Here is a 14,878-nt window from a genome sequence, read left to right as displayed (position 1 = left end):
TACCAACCTATAATCCTCTTCACCAAGTAAACTAGGAAATATGAAGGACTCTAAAGGATAAATGGTCCCCAGGAATGAAAGTGGCATGAACTCCTGAACTAATTGGGAACATGAGGGTAGGGAGGAGGGAGCTGCTACAATAAGAGCAAGAGAAGATGAGTAGAGGAGAGGAAATGGGGGGGCAGAAATATTGAGTTGGGGGAAGAATGGAGATATACACTGAGCTGAAATCTGGAATTTAGTTGAAGAGAGGGAGGAATGAAGAGTTAAGGGGTCTGTACCAGGTTGGAGAAACCCACAGGAACAATTGACCTGAACAAGGGAGAGCACATCGACTCCAGATTGTTACAAAAGAAATATGCCATGATTCCATTTATTTCTCTTTATTTTGCATTTCTGTATTAGATCCATACCTGTCACCATACACAAAACTTAAGTGCAAATGGATCAAAGATGTCAGCATAAATCCAGCCACACTGAATCTTCTAGGACAGAAAGTGGGAATTACCCTTGAACAAATTGGCACAGGAGACTGCTTCCTGAACATTACGCCAGTAGCACAGACATTGAGGTCTGCAATTAATAAATGGGACCTCCTGAAACTGAGAAGCTTCTGCAAGGCAAAGGAAACAGTCAGTAGGACAAAATGACCACCCACAGAATGGGAAAAGATCTTCACCGATCCCACATTTGACAAAGGACTGATTTCCAAAATATATAAGGAGCTCAAGAAGCTAGCCACCAAAACACCAAAAAATGAAATTAAAAAGTGGGGTGCAGAACTAAATAGAGACTCTGATGACACCCTATGGAAGGCCTCACCATCCAGGGGAGCAGAAAGGATATGTGATACATAGGGTTTTAGTTGGGGCGGTGGTGATACAGGAGGATGGTTGGGAGAAGGGAACTGGGATTGTCATGTAAAACAGTCCTGTTTCTAATTCAAATAAAAAAGTTGAAAAAAATAAAAAAAGACTACAGTCAGCAAAAGAACACTGAAAGTAGGAGAAACAGTCTTTCTCAGAGAAAAGCACATTTGTTTTTCCAAAACCAAAAGGTCATCCTTGAAAATATGCATAAAAATAGCACTAGACAGCTTGTACACATTATACATGTACTTATAGACATATATGCATGCTATAACAAAGAAAAGTAGATCATGAATTTGAAAGAGAGCAAAGAGGCAGTATATGAGAGGGTTTGTTTGGGATAAAAAGAAAAGGGGGAATGTAATTGTATCATAATCTCAAAAGAAATATGCCAAGACTCCATTTATTTCTCTTTATTATGCATTTCTGTATTATCCTTCATTAAAATGACTTAATCTACTAGATTATATTCAAAATAGAATCATATTAAATCTTCAAAAATTTATTTTGGCATTTTCAAATTTTCTTAAATCATTAGAGTTTAATGAGAATGAGATTTATAGTGAATCAAGGATTCTGAGATAAACCTCAACCATAGAAATGCATGCTTCTTGGGGTCACAGGAATGACAATGTCTTCAACCTTATTTTACTTCTGACATTTCAACTGGCATTTTTATGAACAAGAGTGATTGATCTCCCTGTCTTAAGTTGTAAATTTTCTATACCATTCAAGTAAATCATTATAATTACTGTGAAAATATAAATAGAGAGACTTAAATATTGACTTTAGATAATTTACTTAAAGTTTGACAAATATACTGCTTTGCAAATAAAAACAAATGAAAATCCCTAGTGGTCACTGTCATACATAAAGTTAAGCTTTAGCAATTTGGTTTTGTGTTTACTGATTGCAAGTGACATTCAATTACCTATTTTCTTAAGTAATAGCTGTTGAACAATAGCTTATAATGTTAGGAGTGATGTACTTTTTTAAAGAAATCTGCTGACACTTCTGACTCTCACATTAATTACTTTTAAAAAGAGCAATTACATTGTCCAATAGGAAACAACAAGAAATCTAAACAACTTAATAGTTACTGATTAAATTATAACTTTTTAAGCTTAAAAAAGAACCAAAGTGTACTTTTGTTTAAATGTATACTAAATTGTACTGAAAAATATTTGTGCTAATAGTATCACATATACTAGCACATAGAGATCCTTGTGGCATATTATTTTGGATTTCTCATTTCACATTATTTCTTTACTTTGCGGAAGGAGAAAAGTAAGAAATGAAAAGAAAATCATTTTTTTTCAACAGAAAAAGTGATTATCTTCACTACAGTACATAGTAAAATAATTGTCCCCATAAATGTTTTTACAAAAATACTTGGCTTTTAATTTATGCAGTGAATAATTGTCATGTATATAGGGTTTCACATAAATAGTACAGAAACTTAACTATTCAAAACTGTATATAAACATTATAAAATTTATCTACGTACAATTTCATTGAGATACTAGTATTAACTACATACATTTTATTTTTAATGTATACATGAGCTTAAATTAAAAATAGCATGATTTATTCATTATTACATTGCTGTGTCAAAGCCAGGGCCTGTAGATGCTAAGATAGTGCTCTACCATTGAGTCATATAAACTATGTAACTACCTTTGGACTTACTTCCTCCCTTCTCTCTCTCTTTCTCTCTCTCTCTCTCTCTCTCTCTCTCTCTCTCTCTCTCTCTCTCTCTCTCTCTCTCTCTCTCTCTCTCTGGTTGTGTTTGACATCTGACCATGTAGCTCAGGCTGCTTTCCGCCTTCCAGCCATCATTTCTCAGCCTACCCAATGCTGGGAAATGGAATGTAGCTCTGCTTTTGTCCCATTACAACATGCCTGTTCTGGAGGTCTACATGCTGAAATCTTGGTGAGTTCCCGCTTCACTTTCCTCAAATTGCTCAAGCAATAGCAAACTAAAATCCTAAAAGGGAAACAGAAATCCTCAGAGTCATAGTGTTTCTTCCTCACCCCTGGTCAATTAGTATTACAGTATCTTCTGACTCTTCATTCGCTCCATCTCCTCATCTGTATTCTCCACTTTTGGCCAGTATATCATTCTGTTTACATTGAATCCTTAACTTTTTAGGTGTCTCTTTTTTCATTTCAGGACATTCTGCATCCACAAAATCCTCCTCTTCCCTGTCATACACTTACTCAATATCCCTTGACCTCTGCATTCTAATGTGATCAAATAGCCACTGTTGACTTCCACAAACCATGCCAACTTGTCTCACTAGCTCCAACTTCTGCCTGACCAAAGTAAAGGGAATAGGATAAAATGATAGCCAAAGAACACATGAATACTTAGAAAGTATATAATAGTATACTTTATACAATATAGCAGACGAGCCAGTTAATTTTGTAGATTATGACATTGCAAAATCTTTTTAAGATGCTAAAATCATAATAATTTTGAATTTTCACAAATATTTCAATAGTTCACATTATTAGTTGGAAATTGGAAAATATACTTTAGCCTATATTATATTTAATTACCAATCTAAACACTTTTAGAGATATATACCCTTCTGATTTCTCCATGAATAATTTATCAAACAAGAATAAAGTGGCAACAGGAATAGTTCAGAGGTAAATACGATTATATATTTCTGCCTTAAAATTTGGTTTATTTTGGGGAATTAAGGGATTTTATCATCAAGTAAAAAAAGAGCTATTTTGGGTCCAGGGAGCATTTCAAGTAGTAAATTACTATGATTCTGAGAACAACATAATCTGTATAATACAATATTGAAAGCTTGTGAATATTTTGTTCAAATGTTGTGAGCTATGAAAAGAGCTATATAAATGTTTGTAATTATTTATAATAAACATTACTCTCAGCATGCAGACATTGTACACAGTAGACTGCTGAGATGGGAAAGAAAGGCAGTAAGCTTTGCTTATATCCAACCAAGTGGGAGAGAAACTAGATTTTATTGTGCAAAATTGTATTAGTTTTTTATTGCTATGCAGCAAATTACCACAAATTTACAGACATAAAAGTACACTGACATAACATTACACAGTATTCAGAATTCTGGGTGGGCAGCAAGATATTTCTGTTTAGGGACATAAAACTAAGAGTTAGAAGGGGAAAATCTACATCCAAGTGAATGCCAATTAACGAACAAATTTTTCTCTTGTAGGTTGATAACTGATGTCTCTCAGAGAGCAGCCAAGGTGGATTTTTGCAGAGGACAGCTGGTTCTTATGTAAGTACCTTCTCCCCAAATAGAATTATATTAACCTATATTGAGCCTAGATCTGTGAATCTTGATTTATGCATCTATATCAAAGTGGTGCCCATTTTCAAAAGTTGCCTAGCACTGACATTTAATATTTAAAAGACTACTGAATACATATCTTAATAATTTTAATGAGAGACATTGGTCGAATTATATTATCATTCTCTTTACTAAAGGAGAAAATGAGTCATATAGAATATTATTTTACCTTACTAAGGTGCATTTAATAAAATTTGAGTTAATCCTGGATAGGGTTTTTCAAGGCAGATATCATCAAAAGACTTAAAGAAAAGTAACATTTGGGAAATTGACATATTGGGGAAGTTTTCATTATCTTCATAGATCTTCTTTAAGAAAATAGCCAATTCTTAAATACTTTTTTTTCTCACAGAAAAGTAAGGAACTGAAAAACTAAAGGACACAAGATGCTTGTGACTTTCGATATTCTTCCCAGTCATGCAATCTGTTAGCCATTAGTAAAATGTTTAAGCATCTTTTAACTCTGCCACTATGTTTCTTTTTTTTGTTTAATTTATTTTTTCCAACTTTTTTATTTGAATTAGGAACAGGATTGTTTTACATGACAATTCTATTTTCTTTCTCCCACCCGTCCTCCCCTACCCCCCCCCCAACTAAAACCTTATCTGTCACATATCTTCTCTGCTACCCCTGGATGGTGAGGCCTTCCATAGGGTGTCATCAGAGTCTTATGTTTCCTTTGGGGTAGGGCCTAGGCCCACCCCCCGTGTGTCTTGGCTCAGGGAGTATTCCTCTATATGGACTGGGCTCCCAAAGTCCACACCTATGCTAGGGATAAATACTGGGCTTCTACAGGAGGTCCTATAGTTTTCCGAGGTTTCCTTGCAGAAACCCATGTTCCTTGGTTCTGGATCAGTCCCATGCTGGTATTCCAGCTATCTGCATCTGGGTTCCAGTTCAGATTGGTGAATAAGTATGGGTGTCTGCTTCTACTTCCACCAGCTGCTGGATGAGGGCATATAAGTCTGTCATCAGTCTCATAGTCAGGGGAGGTCATTTGAGGTAGCCTCTCCTCCGTTGCTCAGATAGTTAGTTGGTATCATCTTTGTAGATCTCCAGACATTTCCCTGGTGCCTGATTGCTCTGTAAACCAAAAGTGTCTCCCTCTATTATGATATCTCCATTCTTGTTATCATGTATTCTTCCCCTGACTCATATTTTTTGCTCCCTCATGTCGTCCGCATCCCTCTTCCTCTCCCCTTCTCATTCTCCTAGCTCCCTCCCCCCTCTTCCCATGCTCCCAATTTGCTCAGCAGATCATGAGCCTCTCCCCTTCTCCAGGGGACCATGTATGTCTCACTTAGGGAATTCCATGTTTATTAGCTTCATTGGCAGTGCGGATTGTAGGCTGGTAATCCTTACTCTATGTCTAAAATCTGCATATGATTGAGTACATACCATGTTTGTCTTTTTGCGATTGGGTTACCTCGCTCAGAATGGTTTCTTCTAGATCCATTCATTTTCCTGCAAATTTCAAGATTCCATTGTTTTTTTCTGCTGAGTAGTACTCCATTGTGTAAATGTACCACATTTTCTCTATCCATTCTTCCGCTGAGGGGCATCTAGGCTGCTTCCAATTTCTGGCTGTTACAAATAGTGCTGCTATGAACATCATTGAACATATGTCTTTGTTATATGAATGTGCTTTTGGGGGTATATGCCTAAGAGTGGAATTGCTGGATCTTGTGGTAGACTCATTCCCATTTTCTTGAGGAGTCGCCATACTGATTTCCAAAGTGGCTGTACAAGTTGGCACTCCTCTGCCACTATGTTTCTTAATCAAAGGTCTTCTCCATGTGTTTTATGTGAAACATAAACAGTTCTGGTTACTGTTTTCAGTATTATCTGATTTCAAGTATTTGGTAGCTTTTGAAATATTGGAAAGATAGGTCTCTTTTTTTTTCTATTTTTCAATTTAAATTAAAAAACAATCTTGTTGTACATGTCAATCCCAGCTCCCTCCCTGCCTCTGCCCATGTCCCCCACTAACTCCCTATCCTATCTCCTTTCTGCTCCCCAGGGAAGATGAGGTCTTCCATGGGGGATCATAAAAGTCTGTCATATACTTTGCAGCAGGACTTAGACCCTCCCCCATATGTCTAGACTAAGAGGGCATCCCTCTGTGTGGAATGGGTTCCCAAAGTCCATTTGTATGCTAGGGAAAAATACTGATCCACTACCAGAGGCCCTATAGATTACCAAGGCCTCCTCAATGACACCAATATTCAGGGGGTCTAGATCAGTCCTAAGCTGATTTTCCAGATATCAGTCTGAGGTCCAGGAGCTCCCCCATGTTCAGGTAAGCTGTTTTTGTGAGTTTCACCAGCCTAGTCTTGACCCCTTTCCTGATCACTCCTCCTCCCTATCTGTAACAGGATTACAGGAGTTCAGTTCAGTGTTTAGCTGTGGGTATCTGCTTCTGCTTATATCAGCTACTGAATGAAGGCTCTAGGATGCCATATAAGGTAGCCATTAATCTCATTATCTGGGAAGGGCAATTAAGGTAGCCTATCCACTATTGGTTAGATTATTAGTTGGTGTCATCCTTGTAGATCTCTGTATGTTTCCATTGTGCCAGATTTCACTTTAAATCTATAATGGCTCCCTCTATTATGGATATGTCTTTTCTTGCTCTCGTCTATGCTTTCCTGGAACCAACCTTCCTGCTCCCTCAAAACATCCTATCCCCTCCTCTTTTTCCTAGGTCCTTCTCCCCTTCCCTCATGTTCCCATATGTTCAGGAGATCTTGTCCCTTTCCTCTCCTCCAAGAAAACATGTATGCCTTCTTAGGGTCCACCTTATTTCCTATCTTCTCTGACTGTGTGGATTATAGGCTAGTAATCCTTTGCTCTATAACTAAAATCCATACATGAGTAAGTACATACCATGTTTGTCTTTTTTGTGACTGGGTTACCTGGCTCAGGATAGTTTTTTGTAGTTCCATCCAGTTGCCTGTGAGTTTCAAGATTCCCTTGTTTTTATCCACTGAGTAGTACTCCATTGTGTAAATGTACCATATTTTCTCCATCCATTCTTCCGTTGAGGGGTGTTAAGGTTGCTTAAAGGTTCTGGATCTTACAAATAATGCTGCTATGAACATCATTGAACAGATGTGCTTGTTGTAAGAATGTTCAATCTTTTGTGTATATGCCTAAGAGCAGAATTGCTGGATCTTGTGGTAGTGTGATTCCCATTTTCCTGAGGAATCTCCATACTGATTTCCAAAGTGGTTATAAGAGTTGGCACTTTATAGCATGATAAATATGGTTGATAACAATATGCTATATTTTAAAAGTTGTGAGATAGTATACTTTAAGTGTTCTCAAAACAAAAATGATAAATATGTTTGATATAACATGTTAATTGGTTTAATTTAGCCATGCCATTGGGAACATACTGTATTGTGTATCATAATTGTGCATGACTTTATTTATGAGCTAAATAAATGAATGGAAAAAAAAAAAGAGTTGGCACTCCCACCAGCAGTGGAGGAATGTTCTCCTTTCTCCACATCCTCTCCAGCATAAAATGTGGGTGCTTTTGATTTTAGCCATTCTGACAGGAGTAAGATGGTACTCTAAACTGTTTTGATTTGCATTTCTCTGATGGCTAAGGATGTTTAAGTGTCTATTAGCCATTTTAGACTCCTCTATTAAGAATTATTTATTTAGTACTATACCCCACTTTTAATTGGATTATTTGGTGTTTTGAAGACTAGCTTCTTGAGTTCTTTATAAATTTTGGAGATCAGACCTCTGTCGGATGTGGGGTTGGTGAATATCTTTTCCCATTCTGTGGGCTGCCATTTTGTCTTGTTGCCTGTGTCCTTACAGAAGGTTGTCAGTTTCAGAAGGTCCCATTTATTAACTGTTGATCTCAGTGACTGTACTACTGGTTTTATATTCAGGATGTGGAGTCCTGTACCAATTTTTTCAAGGGTACTTCCCACTTTCTTTTTAAAGAGGTTCAGCATAGCTGTATTTATGTTGAGGTCTTTGATCCATTTGGACTTAAGTTTTCTTTAATTATATATTGTTTTATTTAATAGTTCAAATTAGAAACAAGCTTGCTTCACATGTCAATTCCTGATCCCTCTCCCTCCTCCCAAGCACACCATCAGCCCTTCACTCCACCTCCCCTTTGTTTCCCCAAAGTCTGTCATATCATCCTGGGCAGGGCCTAGGCCCTCACTCATGTGTCCAGGCTGAAAGAGCATCCTTCCATATGGGATGGGCTCCCAGAGACCTTTCTCATGCCAGGGATAAATACTTATCTATTATCAGAGGCCCCATAGAGTGCCAAGGCCTACTCACTGACATGCATATTCAGGGGTCTATATCTGTCACATGCTGGCCTCCCAGTTATCAGTCTGGTGTCCATGTGCTGTTTCTGTGTGTTTCACCACCTTGTTCTTGACCTCTTTGCCCATCACTCCACTCTCTCTACACCTGGATTCCAGAGTTCAGCTCAGTGTTTACCTGTGGGTGTCTGAGTCTGATTATATCAGCCACTGGATGAAGGCTGTAGGATAGCATATAATGAAGTCATCAATATCATTATAGGTTAAGGGCATTTAGGCTAGCCTCTTCACTATTTCTTAGATTGCCAGTTGTTGTCATTCTTGTAGATCTCTGGAAATCTCCCTAGTGCCAGATCTCTCCCGGAACCTATAATGATTCCATTATGAAATCACTTATCCTGCTCTCCTCTATTCTTCCCCGACACAACCTTCCTGCTACCCCATTTCCTCCTCTTAAGTTTGGTGCATGGTGATAGATATAGATCTATCTGTAGCCTTCTACATGTCATCATCCTGTTATGCCAGCACCATTTGTTGAAGATGCTTTCTTTTTTCCATTATATAATTTTATATTCTTTGTCAAAAATCAGGAGTTTGTAATTGTGTGGGTTAATATCAGGGTTTTCATTTTGATTCCATTGGTTTATGTCTCTATTATTATGCCAATACCAAGCTGTTTTCAGGACTATAGTTCTAAAATAGAGCTTGAAGTTAGGGATAGTGATGCCTCTGGATGTTCCTTTATTTTACAGGTTTACAAATATCCTGGGTCATTTGTTTTGCCATGTACAGTTGATTATTGTTCTTTCAAGATCTGTGAATATTTGTGACAGTATTTTGATGGGGATAGCCTTAATTCTGAGGATTGCTTTTGGCAAGATTGCCTTTTGTTTTTTTTTACCATGTTTTCCTACCTAACCAAGAGAATGGGAAATCTTTCCATTTTGTGGTATCTTCTTTAATTCCTTGCTTTAAAGACTCAAAGTTCTTGCTATACATGACTTTCACTTGTTTGTTTATGGTTACCCCAAGATATTTTATGTTGTTTAAAGTTATTGTAAAGGGTGATGTTTCTCTAATTTCTGTATCAGCCCATTTATTCTCTGTGTATATTAGGGCTCCTGGTCTTTTTGGAATTAATCTTGTATCCTGCCACTTTGCTGATGGTGTTTATAAGCTCTAGGAGTTTCCTGGTAAGAGTATTTTTTTGGGGGGTCACTTATGTAAACTATCATGTCATTTCCAAATAGTGAAAGTTTGACTTTTCCTTTTCAATTTGTATTCCCTGGATATCCTTTAGTTGTCTTATTGCTCTAGCTAGAATTTCAAGTATAATACTGAAGAGATATGGAGATGGTGAACAGTCTTGTCTTTTTCCTTATTTTAGGGGAATCATGTTCAGTCTCTCTCCATTTAGGTTTATTTTGACTGTTGATTTGCTGTATATTGCTTTTATTATGTTCAGGTATTTTCCTGTTATTGCTGATCTCTTCAGGACCTTTATCATGAAGGGGTGTTGAATTTTGTCAAAGGCTTTTTCAGCATCTAGTGAGTTGATCATATGGTTTTTCTTTTGCAGTTTGTTTATATGGTGGATTACAATGTTTTGTATGTTGAACCATCTCTGCATCCCTGGGATGAAGCCTACTTGATCATGGTGGATGATTTCTCTGATGTGTTCTTGGATTCAATTTGACAGTATTTTTTCTTTCATTTATTTAGCTCATAAATAAAGTCATGCACAATTATGATACAGAATACAATATGTTCACAATGACATGGCTAAATTAAACCAATTAACATGTTATATCACACATATTCATCATTTTGTTTTGAGAACACTTAAAGTATACTATCTCACATATTTTAAAATATAGCATATTGTTATCATCCATATTTATCAGTAGACCTCAAGACTTCACAGTCCATGCCTCTTGTCCAACTGCAGTTTTATATCCTTAAACCAATAGTTTCCCCACTGTTAAAAGTCCCACATTGAAGCCTAATAGCCACAATTCTGCTCTCTGTTCCCATAAGTTCATCATTTCTAAGTTACACATGAAATTGAAATTGTGTGACATTTGTCTTCCAGTGTGTCACTTAATTTTCTGTTTTTGTGGCAAGCATATAACTTTACTAATTACTAAAGATGAAATCAAATTTGCATGCACAGGTGAGCACTCACTGAAACACACCTTGGATTCATCACATATTTGAGTTTCAATTAATATATATATATATATATATATATATATATATAGAGAGAGAGAGAGAGAGAGAGAGAGAGAGAGAGAGAGAGAGAGAGAGAGAGAGCAATAATGGCAATGTTTTATGCATCAATAGCAGCAACAGCTTTTCCAGCCTCTGCAGTCCTTTGAACAAAATTGTAGAGACATCCAGCACACTCCATTTAAAAAAAAAATTATTGACTATTTTTGCATCAATGTTCATGAGGGAGATTCGTCTGTAGTTCTCTTTCTTTATTGTGTCTCTAAGATAAGTCTTTTAACATGTTTCCCTGCAAAGCTTTTCTTAGGGGGATGCTGAAGCAAATTGGAGTTGATTTTGGAGATCTTGTTTGCATCATTCAATTTTGCAATTTCCACTTCAGGTTCTATGAGAACTGTTGGATGTTTAATATTTGTGTATTTGTTTAAATTATCAGGAGGAAGAAGAAATGAAGAAAGGATACATTTTACCCAGTATTTCTCACTAACAATTACATGTGAGAACTGAATGATATAATTAAGATACCTAGTGAAATGCCCTTTGAAATTGCTGCCATTTTCACAAAAAATAGCTGATGAATTACAAAGAAAGAAGAGCTATTGAGACATGTCAATAACTTCTGCATATATGCACTGTAAAATTTTTACTATTTAAATACTTTCCTCCATTGAAATTGAATTCATTAAAACTCAGATATAATCATTAGTTTGTTATCTCAAAAGACATCAGCATATTTGTCACATGTGTTAGCTTCACTAATATGTGGATTCATTTTTTTAAATTTCTGGGTGTTATCTTATAGTTTTCATATTTAATATCTAACACACATACATGTATAAAACTCTAAGATAAGTAAACTAATTTACTTTCAACATTCATTGCTATCCCAGTCAGATAAAATATTTTAAAAACACCAATTACTTTTTGAATGAAGTAGTTTCTTCCAAGTAGTTCTGGTAAGTTATCTTCTACAAATCAGAAAAGCTTGCATTCTTTGAATTAAAGTTACCCCTTAATTCTGTGTGCTCCAGAACTCCTAAGGCGGTCCTCTTCAAAGTGGTTCCTCTGCTGGGTGGTTGTCTGCACAGCATTTTATAGAGCCCATGTTCATTCATTTTACATGGACCTAACGAAGTTCTCTGTGCAATTATCAGGTCAGTAGCCTGAGGATTTCTATTTTATCCCCTCTGAAAGTTACATTTACATTTAACAAAATATCAAGCATTTGAAATTTAATTTGAAACCTATAATATTACAATCCTCCCAAAGTCACAAATCACCAAATAAAGGAGATTTCAACACAAAGCTTCTATTTCTAATAATAATATCAGCAAGAACATAATATGTCCCTCAGTGAAACAGCCATAATAATATGTGAATTAGATTTCTGATTTTGATAAATCTTATAGTAACCTACTGTACTTCACTGTGAATGCAAGAGTTTTCAAAAATATGTTAAAGTTATGGGCTCTAAACAAAAAGCTATAAACATAGTATGAATACCATTTATGTATTTAAGTATGATGATATACACTGTTATAAATGATGTTTATAAATTTTATGAAACTATATTTTCTCACCTTAAAACTTTTACTGAACTGAAAGCATGCACGCTAAATTAATTTTTTACCATTTCAAATTTAATTCTAAAGGATAAACATCTGAAATTTCTTAACAAAATTAATTCATTGAAGACAAAATAATTTACTCAAATGAATTGTGATCAATAGGTCTTAGGCGATTTATTTTAAAAGTTTAGAGGATCTCAGCAAATAAACATAAAAATCACCCCATATTGCTGTGTATACTTAAATAATCAATAATTATAAAAACAACTGGATTGTAGCAACAGATTTACTGCCAAAGAGCTCTCCAACCATGGTGAACATAAACAATACTTTTTCTTTTATTATATTTTCCTATAGATTCATTTTCATACAATATATTCTTACAATGATTTCCCCTCCTTATACTTCCAGCTCCTGTAACTCCTCCCTTCACAATCAGTTCCAAAACCCTTTATGTATCTCCTTTGAAAACAAACAGGCATCTAAAGAGTAATGATAAAATTAAATTAAATTTACAAAAAAACAAAATTGGAATAGTTCAAACTAACAAATGGAAAAAAAAGGAGCCAAACAAAAAAACTCAAGACAAATATACAGACACAGAGACATGTGTATAAAAGTTTGTGCAAATACAAATCTCATAAAAACATAAAACTGGAATCCATAAATATGCACAAACAGGTTTCATATATTCATATGAATGCCTAATTCAACATTAAGAGACACAGTCTGGTCTTTTGCAGCAGAAGAGACTCAAGGAGCAGTAACGGAGGCAAAGATGGCTTCTGGATGATCCTGCAGCAGTCTTAGGGGCTACACTTGGAGGCAAATCCATATAGGCCTATTGGAAGTGAAGCCGAAGACAAGTAGAGGACCCCTATCCCCAAAGTGTCAAGGACAGGAAGACCAAGGTGCTGGAGGATACCAACCTCTTCTCCTTGCCTATTAAGGAATGCAAGATTAGTGACCGTTTCTTGGGCGCATCCTTAAGGATAAGGTTCTAAAAGTCATCCCAATGCAGAAGTAGAAAAGATCTGGCCAGCAGGCCAGTTCCAAGACTTCTTCACTATTGGAGACTACAAGGGCCATATTGGTCTCCTCATTAAGTGCTCTAAGGAGTTAGACACTACCATTCCAGGGGCCATCGTCTTGACCAAACTTTCCATCATCCCTGTGCTGAGAAGTTACTGTGGGAACAAGACTGGCAAGCCCCACACCATTCCATGAAGGATGGTGGGCCACTGTGTCTTGAACTCACTGAGATCCATCTGCCTCTGTCTCCTGAGTCCTGAGATTAAACGTTTGTGCCACCACTGTCCAGCTTCTATGGCTGTGGCTATCTTTGCATTCTGATCTTCAGTGACTTTATTAGATCATAAACAAAATATCACCAAATTTGCGTGCTGGTGTGCCTCATCGCTGCACCCAGAGGCACTGGCATCTTCCCTGCTCCCAAGAATATGTTGCTGATGGCCAGTATTGAAGACTGCTACATATCAGCCAGAGTCAGCACTGAGACACGGGTCAATTTTGAAAAAGCCACCTTTAATGGATCTGGAACACCTACAACTACTTGACCCTTAACCACTGAAAAGATACTGTGTTCAGAAAGTCTTATTATCAGTAATATACTGACCAAGCTTAAAAACCCACAACAGAATTTCCATTTAGAATACTCATGTAATCACAACAGGCATAATTTTATTCATGATATTTTATGTATTTGAAGTATTCTTTTCATTTGTTTTAGGTATAAAATTTAGTGTAATATATATCATTAAGCTTTTTAAGAATTCCAAAACATGTAATCATTATAGGAATACTATAATTTAGATGAAGATGTGATTTCTCCCTTGTCTGAAACAAAGACTGCAATTATGATTATTTAATAATTTAAGTAAATGTGACATAGAGAAAACTTTAACTCTCTTGTCTACAGTGAATATGATATAGCTAATGATTTTGCTAATTTGGCAATTTGTTGTACTGTCATTGTATATTATTTGTTGAGTGAAGAAATATAAGTTGGAAACACAGGGAAATAGATGAAAAAATATAAATTCTATCTTGCAATTGCAAAAGATGAAAAAAAAACCTTTGTTAACAATTTATGAAAACATTAATTTCAATGTGAAACTCAAGATACATACTGAGAAGAATACTCACTAGGCACATGTTGCTAACCATAGCCTAGTGAGCCAAATACTGTTATACACAAGCTACACAATCCACCCCCTTTTATTCATATGCAGCAAAGAAAACAACAGGAGGTGAGGATAAACTGTACCCCAAGGTCCAGAAAACTGCCAAGGGGAAGAGTATGTATCAGATTTGCATCACTGATGTGGGACAGGAAGGCAGCCCCATTTAGGTAAGCCTTGTGTTATATGTCCCACTGGACTCCACTGTTGAAATATAATTACATTGTTAAGAAGAATTATACTATTGAATGTGGATCCCCACACATATTATCCAAGCACTAGAGCTTGAAGGAAGAAGATGCAAGTTCAAGGACAGTCTGGGTTAAATAAGAAGTTCAAGGCCAGACTGGAATATGAAGG

General features: G+C 36.2%; 1 pseudogene; it reads left to right on the top strand.

Moving 5' to 3' along the window:
• The first annotated feature begins 2,767 nt into the window (after positions 1 to 2,767).
• On the top strand, positions 2,768 to 13,962 carry LOC118238199 (annotated as a pseudogene).
• The last annotated feature ends 916 nt before the right edge of the window (positions 13,963 to 14,878 follow it).

The sequence above is a fragment of the Cricetulus griseus genome, chromosome 2 (assembly GCF_003668045.3).
Source record: "Cricetulus griseus strain 17A/GY chromosome 2, alternate assembly CriGri-PICRH-1.0, whole genome shotgun sequence".
NCBI lineage: Eukaryota > Metazoa > Chordata > Mammalia > Rodentia > Cricetidae > Cricetulus > Cricetulus griseus.
The sequence above is the reverse complement of the archived record's forward strand: the minus strand, read 5'-3'. Positions and strand labels throughout refer to the sequence as shown.